The 12277-nt window shown below is 46.1% G+C and overlaps 1 long non-coding RNA gene across 1 annotated transcript; it reads right to left on the bottom strand.

The window, feature by feature from the left end:
* Window positions 1-2181: 2181 nt before the first annotated feature.
* LOC125465421 (uncharacterized) lies at window positions 2182-6434 on the bottom strand. Its single transcript, XR_007250239.2, has 3 exons — window positions 6274-6434; window positions 3388-3500; window positions 2182-2290 (listed from the first exon to the last, which is right to left on the bottom strand). It is a non-coding gene; the product is annotated as an uncharacterized LOC125465421 (long non-coding RNA).
* Between the last annotated feature and the right edge of the window lie 5843 nt (window positions 6435-12277).

Genomic DNA, 12277 nt, shown 5'->3' with positions numbered 1-12277 from the left:
ACCGACACACATACACATACACACACAAGTACACACACACATATATACACACACACATAGACTTACACACACATACACACACACATACGCACACACACACACACAGACTCACACACACATACACACACACATACACGCACACATACACACGTACGCATACACACACATACAAACACATACACACTGACCCACACACGCACACAAAAATGCACACACATACACACAGACACACACACACACATAGACTCACACAGAGACACACACACAGACACACACATGTACACACACACAGACACACATATACACACATACACACACATATACGCATACACATACACACACGCACACACACATGCACACACCCACATACACACATACAAACACATACACATACGCACACATACACACACAGACACACACACATACACACACATACACATACACACCCACATACACACACACAAACACATACACACACATACACACGCATACACATACACACACACACATACACACATACAAACACATACACACACACATACACACATACACATACACATACCCACACACATAGACACACACACATACACATACACACACACATACACACACACATAGACTCACACACACATACATGCACACATACACACACACACACACATACAAACACATACACACTGACCCACACACGCACACAAAAATGCACACACATACACATACACACAGGCACACATTTATACACACAAAAACATGCACAGACACACAGGCCAGAGAGAGCCACACATAAACATACACAGACAGAGACACAGATACAGAGGTATGGACACACACACATATACACAGATAGACAGCTTTCCTGCTCCTCTGATGCTGCTTGGCCAGCTGTGTCCATCCAGCTCTGCGCCATGCTATCTCAGTATCTGGGAGTTGTGATTTGTGCTGAACACTGTGCAATCATCGGCGAACATCCCCACGTCTGACCTTATGAAAGATCATTGATGAAGCAGCTGAAGGTGGTTTGGCCTGGGACACCATCCTGACGAGCTCCTGCAGAGATGTCCTGGAGCTGCGATAACTGATCTCCAACAATTACAACAATAGTACAAGGTGCCAGGTATGACACCAACCAGTTGAGAATTTTCCCTGATTCCCATTGAGACCAATTTGGTAAGGGCTCCTTGACGCTTGTCAATTGTGGTCCTGATATTTGAAGGAAGTCAAAGCCAACATGGCAAGATGAAAGTGACATGGCAGAAATTCCAATGGGATGGCAAGCCCAAACTAATTCTCTGTGACATTTCACAGGCTTCAGCAGAGTCTAACCAGAAATGTCACATAACTACAAGAACAAGAGGCTAGCAATTGTGTGATGAGTAACTCACCACCTGACCAGTGTTCTCTCCAAGTTTCACTTGGACAGGCCTCCAGATCATGAGCATAGTAGTGACTCAATGCTGCAACCACATGCTGACACCAATCACCATGCTCATTACTTTGGAGCAGCTACACTTATGCACAGCTTAAGGGGAGTATTACACCCGACTCCCCTGATATCCACTGTCACAGCAGGATCATGACAGCATACACCCAAATGCCTGGATGAGTGCACTTTCAAAAACACTGAAAAGCCTTAACTCTCACTAAGACAAAACAGCCAGCTCTCGTTCCAGCTTCTTAAAACTACATTCCTCCTCACCAGCAGCACACAGCAGTGCACACCAGCTACTAGATTTATGGGCTACGCCTCGTCGAGGCTCCTTGACAGACCTTCCAAACCTGCAACATTTACAACCTCGAGAAGCAAGGGCAGCAGATGCATGGGAACGCCACCATGTTCCTCTCCAAGCCACACATTGTCTGACTTGGTATCATATTGTTGGCGCTGCTGTGTTGCTGCGCCAAGATTAGTTTCTAATTCATTCACGGGAAGTGGGCATCGCTGTGTTTATTGCCCATTCTGATCGCTCAGAGGGCAGTTAAGAGTCCCCACCTCATTGCTGTGGGTCTGGGGTCACATATAGGTCAGACCAGGTAAGGAAAGCAGATTTCCTTCCCTGATTAATGATCTGGTGGATTTTTCCAACAATTAGCAATGATTTGACAGTCATCATTCGACTCCGATTCCAAATTTTTTTTATTGAATTCAAACTCCACCATCTGCCGTAGCAGACTTGAATCCATGTCCCCAGAACATTAGCTGAGTAAGATCCCAGAGTTTCTGCCTGTACTGGAGCAGTTCAGCACCATCTTCTCTCAGGCACTTAGGAATTGACAATGAACGGGATACATCCTGTGAATGAACAAATGAGAAAAAGCATACCAAGGTCATTCATTTGAGTGTTATTAAAAGAAATTTGCAATTGAGCCACATAAGAATAGTCTAAGGCAAGTGATAAAAGCTTGGTCAAAGATATCTGAAGGAACAACTTAAAGGAAGACAATGAAAGAAAGAGAAGGCATTATGGATGAGGCTTAAAATCAAGAAGATACACCCACCAAAAGCTGACTGATAGAAATCAATATCATATCCGAGCAATGTGATACAAGAGATCAGAATCGGAGCAGCACCTGTGAGTATTAAGCTGGATGATTTCACACAGAAAGGGAGGGGAGAGTCCACAGAAGTATCCAAACAAAAGAATGAGGATTTTAAAATCAAAACTCTTTCAGCTGCCATCCCTGCTGTGGGCATAAAAGGACACTTTTTCAGGTAGCCAGCCTAGAAGCGTCACCCAGGTCCCTCCTACTCGAAATGGACAGCCATGTGGTACATTAGGGTGAGATGAACAATTAGAGGTGAGGGGGGAGGCGGTGTTAGAAAGGGGAGCGTTGTGCCAAAAGGGCTTACCAGACAGGGAGATCTAATACAGTGTGACATCATTCTCCCTCTTAGCCCTGTTTTAACAGAGGCATTCCCAAACTGGGACACGGTTATGGGATACAACAAGTATATGGTGTGAATCACAGAGATGAGGAGGAGCCTTTTCTTTCAGAGGGTTACAGATAGAGGATGGAGTTCCATTCTCTCGAAGGTAACAGAAGCTGGGTTTTTTAATGTATTCAAGGCTAAGCTAGTTTTCTGATGGACAGGAAAAGTTGATGACTGGGGGATGAATGCAGGCAGTCAGTCCCGAGCTGTTAACTAGGAACAACCAGCCGCTCCTAGATCCTATGTCCCAATGAAGTAAATTATTAATTAATTGACTGATGTTGAATTTTGCTGCACAAAGAAACAGTCCATTCGGCCCATTAGATTAGCGCCCCACACTCAGCCACTTGCTATCCCTGTTCATCTCATCCAACTCACAGGGCCCCCTAATCCTCTATCCCCTGGGTGGAGCTGGATTGTCTTGAGCTCATCTGTCTTGTTATGTGATCGTTACTTACACCCAAGAACAGTGAGTGTTGAGACGATTCTGTGCAGGTTGTTCTTTGTAAATATTCAGCTGGCTTTCAGAATCCTGGCTGAATTCTCCTGGGGAATATTTGCTGATTTAATTCTGAGGACAGGAAGGTATTGACTAATGTTAAAATTATACATATAAATATAGAGATGAAAGTCAAATGTTCAGTTTGCTGTCAGATTTACAGTACCTGGAGGGCTTGTGGCGCATCGAGTGTTGGAATTTGTATAAAATGTTAAAATGAAAAGCCAGTGTCTGTGGGTTCTTGCTGGAGAGAGAACCAGGAAATATGTTTTCAAGCGAGCTGCCTCAGCTGTTGGTTTATTAGTCATTCCACTCCCGTATGCACAATGGCAGAATATATTTAAATACATTCTGTTGCATTCTGTTTCTTGCGCTAATTCCTTTGTCCTGTTCTGAAACAGTGTTTGAACTCCAGTGCTTCAAACAAGCTTTTGGTCGCCCGTCCTAAAATCGCTTCATGGTGAAGAGGCTTTTATATGATAGGCACTATATAAATGCAGCCAAGAAGAAAAGTGGAACTGGTGAATGAAGGACAGAGCAAGAGGCTTTAGTAACTCACTGGGCCGAATAGCCTCTTTAAACAGCTTGGAGCGACCTCTTATTTCACACAGGGTCATGAATCCTTGGAAATCATCTCCTGAAAAGGTGTTGCAGCAGACCCTTTGGATACTTGTAAGGCAGAGATGGATAGAGTCTCAATAAGGGGTGAAAGGAAAGCAGGATAGGTGGGAACGTAGGCTTCGGGTTCGAATCAGACCAACCATGATAGGATTGAATGACAAATCAAACTGAATGAGCTAGTTTTTGCTCTTTATTCATATGTCAGAAAGTACTTAATAGTCAAACGAGAGCATAAAATTTTTTTTAACCTGCAGCTAAGAGGTCAGTTGGAGTTCTGGTTCAATGTTTCCGAACAGTCCATATTTGCTCAATATTGTACTAGGAATGTCAGCCTAAATCACAGGCTTAAATAAGTGAACTTTTGGAATACTGTAAGAGATAATGGGAACTGCAGATGCTGGAGAATTCCAAGATAATAAAATGTGAGGCTGGATGAACACAGCAGGCCAAGCAGCATCTCAGGAGCACGAAAGCTGACGTTTCGGGCCTAGACCCTTCATCAGAGAGGGGGATGGGGAGAGGGAACTGGAATAAATAGGGAGAGGGGGGAGGCGGACCGAAGATGGAGAGTAAAGAAGATAGGTGGAGAGAGTATAGCTGGGGAGGTAGGGAGTTTCAAAATCTCCCCTTCCCCTACTGCATCCCTAAACCAGCCCAGTTCGTCCCCTCCCCCCGCTGCACCACACAACGAGCCCAGCTCTTCCCCCCCACCCACTGCATCCCAAAACCAGTCCAACCTGTCTCTGCCTCCCTAACCGGTTTTTCCTCTCACCCATCGCCTCCTCCCACCCCAAGCCGCACCCCCATCTACCTACTAACCTCATCCCACCTCCTTGACCTGTCCGTCTTCCCTGGACTGACCTATCCCCTACCTACCTCCCCACCTACACTCTCTCCACCTATCTTCTTTACTCTCCATCTTCGGTCCGCCTCCCCCTCTCTCCCTATTTATTCCAGTTCCCTCTCCCCATCCCCCTCTCTGATGAAGGGTCTAGGCCCGAAACATCAGCTTTTGTGCTCCTGAGATGCTGCTTGTCCTGCTGTGTTCATCCAGCCTCACATTTTATTATTTTGGAATACTGTGTTCACTTCTGGTCCGCCTGCTACAGGAAGGATGTTGTGAAATTTGAAAGGGTTCAGAAAAGATTTACAAGGATGTTGCAAGGGTTTGAGCAAGAGGGAGAGGCTGGGGCTGTTTTCCCCGGAGCGTCGGAGGCTGAGGGGGTGACCTTATAGAGGTTTATAAAGCCATGAAGGGCATGGATAGGTTAATCGACAAGGTCTTTTTCTGAGGGTGGCGGAGTTCAAAACTGGAGGGGCATAGGTTTAAGGTGAGAGGGGAGAGATTTAAGAGGGACCCAAGGGTCAACATTTTCGTGCAGAGGGTGGTGCGTGGATGAAACGAGCTGCCAGAGGAAGTGGTGGGGGCTGGTACAATTACAGCATTTAAAGGGCATCTGGATGGGTACATGAATAGGAAGGGTTTAGACGGACAAGGGCAAAGTGGACTAGATTAATTTAGGATGCCTGGTCAGCATGGATGAGTCGGACTGAAAGGTCTGTTTCCACGCTGTATGACTCTAAATGGAGGCTGTACCCATAACCTTATGTTTCAGAGTACTGAGTCACACTAAACTCAGCATATAGAAGTGTGGAGATCCTCAGACAATGCAGGAGCAATGCCTCATAATTTTGCTCTCATTCCTACATCTGATGGGACTCCTGTTCTTAATAAACTTAATTTGTGCGATTGCAATCAAAATCTGCAATTTTTGATCAATCAATCGACCTGTACTAATTACAACTTATTAACTTCCATTTCTGAATGTGGGACCAGTTGTAAGAGCTGGCAGATAATTATAATTCAGATCAATGATAATGGGAACTGCAGATGCTGGAGAATCCAAGATAATAAAATGTGAGGCTGGATGAACACAGCAGGCCAAGCAGCATCTCAGGAGCACAAAAGCTGACGTTTCGGGCCTTGATCCTTCATCAGAGAGGGTCTGATGAAGGGTCTAGGCCCGAAACGTCAGCTTTTGTGCTCCTGAGAATGCTGCTGGGCCTGCTGTGCTCATCCAGCCTCACATTTTATTATCTATAATTCAGATCAGTGCAGTTTTGTTATAAATCAAACTTAAACATTACCCAAAGCAAAAAAAAAGTCAAATGCACCCAATGCATAAAATATTTACTTAACATCTGCCACCGCTCAGCAGCGTACCTGGTTGATAATTAGCTGTGTCCTTGAAAGTAAATATATAGTCCAAATGATGAAGTGTTGGATCACAGTGTTTAGTGAGGAGGATCACACCTGTGCTCACACAGTGACTGGCACCTTAAGGACTAGAAGCTGTTCACAGAAGCTTCAGTTGTATGGAGATGTTTCACCTCTCTGTGGGAGAAAATCATCAAAGCTGCCTGAATGTTTAGTTCCTGAAAAAAGAATGTCCCGCTGAGAGGTAAAAAAAATCCTCTCAGAGCACACACAGCTAATTGTTAGTGAGATATGAACCTCTCTATAACTCTCAATGTGCCCTGAGCTCCATACCCAAAAAACACCTTAGACATGGCATTCTGAACACGGCAACCACCCTGAACCCCACGCTCTGAACATTGCACCCAGAAGAGCCTGAACATTCTGAAACCCACAGCCCACACACCGCAGACATCACACCGTGAACATCACAAAGCTCCCTGACACCCCATCACCTCCGTAAACCATATGTCCCGGCATTCCAAACCCCAAGCATCGCAAAATCCTGAGTACCTGAACCACCTTGAGTATCATAGCACAAGCCCAAGCTTCTTAAATTCAGATACTCTGAACATCATTCAACTAACATCATCTGTCTATCAATAACATCTTCCAAACCCACCACCACTACCATCTAGAAGGACAAGGGCAGCAGAAAGATGGGAACACCACCCCCTGCAAGTTCCCCTCCAAGCCACTCACCATCCTGACTTGGAAATATATTGCCGTTCCTTCACTGTCTCTGGGACTCCTTTCCCAATAAAACTCTAAATACTGCAGAAGGTCAAGGCCATTCACTCCCACCTTCTCGGGGCAACGAGCGAAGAGCAATAACAGCTGGCCCAGCAACACCAACATCTCAGGGATCCATCATCACATTGAGTTGAAGGGATCTAGCAATGTGCTGTCATATTAAAACTGTTGCAAAAGGCTACATCATTGATGATAGAGCAGTTTGGGCTCAGTTTAACATTGTGTAAGGTATTATCAGGATATGAATCTTTCTTTCTTTGCTCTCTCTACTCAGCAGCAGCCTTAACAGAAACACTTACAGATAAGTCAATCAAACAATTCAATAGCTTTCAGAGGAAAAGTCTAAATAGTTAATGAATTCTGAATGCTGCTGCTGGGGAGACTAAAAGAACAGCAGATGCTATAAATCAGGAACAAAAACAGAAGTGACTGGAAAACCGCGGCAGGCCTGAGGACGGTTTTCCTGAGGAAGGGTCACTGGAGCCGAAACGTTAACTCTGATTTTTTTTTTCTCCATAGATGCTGCCAGACCTGCTCAGCTTTTCCAGCAACTTCTAAAAGCTGCTGGCAGTTATGGAGATTAATTGGTCGTAAATCTAATCCTCAATTCTCGATTTTTGTTCAGTTTATTGCCAGTCGTACAGATGGGGCTCTGGATGTTCTTAGACCAATAATTGACTGATGTCATCTTAATTCCCGCTTCCCTGCATGTGCTGGGAATTTCCACCTCAACCCTGCCCAGTGTTATTACGTAGCCAGGCCCCTACAGAGTAAAATCCAGGGCAGCGAGATATTTACTCACATTCATTCCCCAGGACAGTTCAGTTTCATTACTGTCACATTGCTGTTAAGTGATGTTAGTGCTGCACTGAAATACACTCTGGTGCTGAACAGCAGCCTTCAGGCCTCATTTTGAAACCCACCACAAGTAATAAGGATGATATTGTGAGGGCCTCTCCCTCGGGATAGGCCTGAATTTGTTTAGCTGCAGTGGCCACTGACTGACTTTGTTGTAGAATGCTCAACGAAGGAACATCGGATATTATAAGCTAGTTGATGCCACTCAGCAATATCAGAAATGTGGCCTCAGTTTCCAGGCTTTGATGGCCAAAATGTAACAACTCAAATTTCAGCTAGGTTTTTGACAACGTCTCAATAATATCTTGATGTTGAATTTAGTTGTAGGTTACAAAATTCTCAATCTCTGTAACTCAAATACTGTCTGTATGTTGGTCTCCTTATGGGAATGCGCTGGAGTTGGTTCCCAGGAGGTTAATGCCTGGAATGACGGGGTTGTTTATTGGACTGGACAGGTTTTCAGAGGGCTGTGCAGCTTTGAACCGCCCTGCTTCAGAAGCTGAAGATGTGGAGGTGCCAGTGTCGGACTGGGCTGAACAGAGTTGGAAGTCACACGACGCCAGGTTATAGTCCAGCAGGCTTATTTGAAATCACAAGCTTGCAGAGCGCTACCCCTTCGTTGGGTGAACCTGACGAAGGAGCAGGGCTCCAAAAGCTTGCGATTTTATCTAAACCTGTTGGACTAGCATCCGGTGTCATGTGACTTCTGAAAGTGGTGGAGGAGGGAGTTATTGAATATTTTTAACTTGGAACTGGATAGATTCTTGAATTGGCAGAAGAATCACGAGTTATCAGTGGAAATGGAATTCAAACAAACAGACCTTAGGGAATGGTGGAGCAGGCTTGAGAAGCCAAACAGCCTATTTCTGTTCCCAGATAATAAAATGTGAGCCTGGATGAACACAGCAGGCCAAGCAGCATCTCAGGAGCACAAAAGCTGACGTTTCGGGCCTAGACCCTTCATCAGAGATGAAGGGTCTAGGCCCGAAACGTCAGCTTTTGTGCTCCTGAGATGCAGCTTGGCCTGCTGTGTTCATCCAGCCTCACATTTTATTATCTTGGAATTCTCCAGCATCTGCAGTTCCCATTATCTCTATTTCTGTTCCCAGTTTGCTTGTTTGTAGGTTCCATAGAATCCCTACAGGGTGGAAACATGCCCTTTGGCCCACCAAGTCCACACCGATCATTGGAGCATCCCACCCAGATCCATCCCCCTATAACCCACTTAATCCACACATCCCTGAGCACTATGGGACAATTTCCCACGGCCAATCCACCCTAACCTGCACATCTTTGGACTGTGGGAGGAAACCGGAGCACCCGGAGGGAACCCACGCAGACGCGGGGAGAATGTGCAAACTCCACACAGACAGTCGCCCGAGGGTGGAATTGAACTTGGGTCCCTGGTGCTGTGAGGTTGCAGTGCTGACCACTGAGCCACCGTGCTGTCCAATGAATCTAAATCCCTCTGTAACCCCATCTAGCCCTCTGGGATCTCTCTAAGAGGCTGTGAACTCGGTCTCAGAGGGAGGGTCCCAGGGGGACAGCAGAAACATTTTAGGGATGCCCTTCCTGAGGAGGACAATCACTCACCATCAAAGATTGGGTAAATTTGGTGTGTGGCCAACCAGAGTGGAAAAGGCGAATTCAAAAATGCTCTGAACACCTCAGGAGGCTGTATGGAGGGGTGCCTGGAGCCTCATTATTCAGCGTCTATCTCAGCACCCCACCCTCCTGCTGCATGTGTCTGAGACTACAGAAGGTACCTTAGCAGTTACAGAAATGACCAAACCTGGGGGAAGCAAGACCCCTTGATCCTGAGGGACTGTCTAATAAGAATTAACGGCCCTGTGTAAATATGAGTTGTTGTTGATGATTTGACCTGATGTGGTTTGTAGGTTTGGGAAAGACCCAAAACTAGCCAATTTCCCTGCTTCTGTGCCCTGAACCTTTGCTATGTCAGGTATCAGCAGAAAAGGAGCAGATCCATCAATATCAAACAAAGTTAGAACGGGTCTCAGGAGCTGAATGTCCTTCTCCACTTGGTGTATTCAATCTCTGGCAGGATTGTTTTAGCTCTCCACTTTCACATGAACAGATGACCTAATGAATACTTTATGGTTAAAAATGAATGATTTTCAGAGAAACATAGAAAGGGTTTTAAGAATGTTAAATGAAACTGAAAGCATGGGCCCATTAGGCAGAGAAGGTTCTGTCTGAGAGAGAACTGCAGGGAATTGAGAATTCATTGAATTGGTTAAAGTCAAAGGCAGGTCTCACCCTGCCAAAGCATCTCAGCATTGTAACAGCCAGGCAGCTTCTCACTCCCATTACCCTGCCCCAACTTCCTCCCCCATCTCCGCAACATCTAACTGACCTTCCTCCACTCTGTGAGTCTGAGAGTGTGTGTGTGTGTGTGTGTGTGCGTGAGTGCATGTGTGAGCGAGTGTGTATGTGTGCGTGTGAGTGTGTGTGTGTGTTTATGTATGTGTGTTTGAGTACGTGTGCGTGGGAGCATGCGTATGTGTGTGTGTGTGCATGTGTGTGAGTGCGTGAGTGTATGTGTGTGTGTGTGAGTGTGTCTGGGTGCGAATGAGTGTAAGTGTGTTTGCGTGTGAAAGTATGCGGGAGTGAGTGAATGTTTCTGTATGAGTTTGTGTGTGTGTGCCTTTGTGCATGTGTGGGACTGTTTGTGTGAGTGTGTGTGAGTATATGTGCACATCTGAGTGTGTGTTTGCGTGCATTGGTGTGTAAGGGTATATGTGCGTGTGAGAGTTATGTGTGCATGTGTGAATGTATGTGTGCACATTTGAGTGAGTGTGTAAGTGTGAGTGTGTTTTTGTGCGTGTGCATGAATGTGACTCTGTGTACGTATGAATGTTTATGTGTGCACGTGTGTATGATTGCGTGCTTATGTGTGTGCGTGAGGGAGAGTGTGATCTGGCCTACATGTGACTCCTGGCCCACAGGAATAGGATTGATCTTAACTGCCCTCTGGGCACCTAGGGATGGGCAGGTGGGATGGGGAGAGTGTTGTGTGTGATGTGAGCAGGCTGCTTGAAGATCTTTATCTTACAATGTTTAGGCTCAGGTCTGCTCTCTCACACAGCTCTGTGAAAGCAGCAGCAATGAGCCCAGCCTCAGAGAGTCAGCTTATAACTTGCAGCTCAATGTCAGAGGCTGTGCTGGGTTTTCTTCTGCATACGGGGTGAACAGTTTCCCATTCATAACCCAGGACAGCTCGGCTCTCGCTGGAAGCTTCACAAAGTAGGGCTGGGGTGTTACGGCCAGGCAGATGGAAAAGGTAGTTGGTGTGATGTGTGCTTGGCCCAGCATTGGGGTTTTGTGGTGGATCAGGTCCCGAGGATCAAGGCTTGCAGGTAATGGTGACAGAAGCCACATTTGAGGAGGACACTCCGTTGACAGTAGGGTTGGGGATTTTGTGAGATCAAAGAAATCCACGTTGGGGCTGTCGTTTTCTTAGACTTGTTGAGATCAGTGCTTCTTGATGGACAGAATCTGCATTGTGACTCCAGGAGGAACTATTCAGCCTGAGCGGGGAGGCAGTTGGAGAGCATTTTCGCAATGAGCTTGGCCTGTATGAATGCAGAGAGACCTATCCATTGTCAGAACAGGCTTCATTTCCTTTCTCAAAGAGGGCTGCAATTGGTGTCTCAGAGGTCCCCAGGCAAGGCATCCTCTTTCCAGATGAGGGCAACGAGATTGTATATTCGAGCCGGGAGTGTTCCCCCACTGTATTTCAGTATTTCGATAGGGAGTTGTGACAGCGTTGTCAGTTCTTAGCTATTGGATGGGCTTTTCAATCAGGTCAGGGTGGGGCCATTTTGAAACTGGAGCAGGTAGCAGGACAAAGGCATCCCCCTAAAGGACTGAGGAGATCCTTCCATTGAAGTTCTCACTGCATCTTTATCCTTGGTGGCCCCCCCAATCCATTCTTAACTCTCAGTGAGTTCCATACCTCCAGGTATAGGGGGAGATACATCAGGGAACCACTACATGAGTAGGGAATGGGCCAGACCAGCCCCAAGTGCAGCAACCATAAAGAGACCTTTCTGCCCATCAACCAGTTTCTTAACCTTGGGTGGGCTTGACCACCAACCTCTGCCTCTCCAAACCGTACCCCCAGCACCAATCTCACTTGGCAGAGAAAGGGATAAAATATCAGTCAGGCCAGTTTACAAAACAAAATCTACATTCGGCAATATTTTTTTTCAATCCAAATGCTTCAGCCGCAGCTCGTCAGCTCTGCTGGTTCTTTCTCTTTTCTTTATTTTTTGTGCCTTTGGGCTCTTCTTATCTTCTTTTCGCCTGTATCTCCCGGCCTCACAGCAGGCACAAC

This window comes from Stegostoma tigrinum, chromosome 29 (assembly GCF_030684315.1).
Source record: "Stegostoma tigrinum isolate sSteTig4 chromosome 29, sSteTig4.hap1, whole genome shotgun sequence".
NCBI lineage: Eukaryota > Metazoa > Chordata > Chondrichthyes > Orectolobiformes > Stegostomatidae > Stegostoma > Stegostoma tigrinum.
Note: the sequence above shows the minus strand (reverse complement) of the source record. Positions and strands in the feature narration are given on the sequence as shown.